Raw genomic sequence first — 1684 nt, 5'->3', positions numbered from 1 at the left:
GTGCAGTTATCACTGGTCTGTCAGTGGAGGCTTATAAATGGCTATGATGCCGAACAAGTTTCAGTGGAGCTAGAAGACTAAGACAGACTAGGAAGAAAGATCTGTGATCTACTTCCAAAAATCACAATAGTCTGGTGTGCAACCCGTCATGGGAATAATGCGGGGCCAAGCAGCATTTCTGTTGTTCATGGGGCCCACATGACCCTGGGTCGACTCTACCCTAGCTAACAACAATAACAATAGGGTCAGTTGCCCTGAGGATATACAGGGAAATGAATGACAAGAAAAGAACCAGCTGTCTCTTACCTTAGGCTAAAAGTTTTAGAAAATTAGATTTCCAGTCTCAATCTGACTCTCTCATCCTAGTTTATTGCTCTGAGAAGACTCAAATTGTCTTTGTAACCTCCTCATGGCTGACTTCATCTCTTGGTTCCTCAGTGTGTAGATCATGGGGTTCGTCATGGGAGTTATGACTGTGTTATTGATGGATATGACTGGGTCCATAGGCAGTGTAATGAGGGGCTGGCAGCAGATGTAAATGCTTGGCACAAAGTGGAGGGACACCACCAGATGTGGGAGGTGCAGGTGGAGAAGGCCTTGTTCCGCCCCTCTCCAGATGGGATTGCAGCATCACCAGAATAAAGGTGTAGGACCCCAGGAGCAGGAGGAACAACAGCAGGGTCACTAGTCTATTGTTAGAGATCATGGAGAAGCTCCAGAGCAAAGGCCAGTTTTACTACCTGGGGCACATCACATCCAGAATGCTGAGGCCACAGAAGGGGACTGGAAGCATGAGAATTATCTGGACAATTGAATGCAGACCACCCCTCATCCAGGAAGCCACCACCAAGGTTACCCATACCTCTCTTCTCATGATGGTCACATAGTGGAGGGGTTTGGCAATTGCAAGGTATCTGTCATAGGGCATTACAGAGAAGGAAAAAATATCTACTCCACAAGCAAAATGAAAAAAAAAAAAAAAATCTGTGCCATGCAGGCATTGTAGGATAATGAATGGTCTTTCTCTTTGATAAAAGATCCACCAGGAACTTGGGGATAGTAATGGATGAAAAAAAAAAAAGTCCAGTACTGATTTGTTCAACAGGAGAAAATACATGTGAGTGTGGAAGTGGGACTCACAGGTGATGGTGACCACAATGAGGACACTGCTCAATACAGTTGTTATGTATACAACAAGGAAGGCCACAAACAAGAAACACTCTAGCTCCTGAAAGCAAGCGAGTACCAGGAAGACAAACTCCTTCACATTGGTGCAGTTGTCCTGGCCCATGGTGGTGAAGACCCTCCTCCAGGTGTGCCTTGGGAGATGAGGTGTTAGAATTAAGAGGAATATGGTGTCATGAGGTAGCAATATTAATTATTATACACCCACTCCTCAGTTATCAACCTGGTTAGATTACGAAGACCAGGTCCTTACTCAAAAACCTGCATTATGTGAAAACAGGATGACTGCATCACATCAGAAAATGGAAGATGACTGTATCATTACATAAAGCCAAATTACATCATTGCATAATTGCCAAATTACATCATTTCATAACTGCCAACTTTCATTATTACATAATAATGAAATTCATCATTATTTCATCATTACAAACCACTGAGAATATTGTCCCAGCCAAGCTGACAAATAATCTTAACCATCACAGCTAGTGTTACTCTC

At 43.3% G+C, this 1684-nt stretch overlaps 1 pseudogene; it reads right to left on the bottom strand.

Moving 5' to 3' along the window:
- Positions 1–357: 357 nt before the first annotated feature.
- LOC126080887 (olfactory receptor 4D6-like) lies at positions 358–1291 on the bottom strand (annotated as a pseudogene).
- Positions 1292–1684: the final 393 nt, after the last annotated feature.

Source organism: Elephas maximus, chromosome 7 (assembly GCF_024166365.1).
Source record: "Elephas maximus indicus isolate mEleMax1 chromosome 7, mEleMax1 primary haplotype, whole genome shotgun sequence".
Lineage (NCBI taxonomy): Eukaryota > Metazoa > Chordata > Mammalia > Proboscidea > Elephantidae > Elephas > Elephas maximus.
The sequence above is the reverse complement of the archived record's forward strand: the minus strand, read 5'-3'. Positions and strand labels throughout refer to the sequence as shown.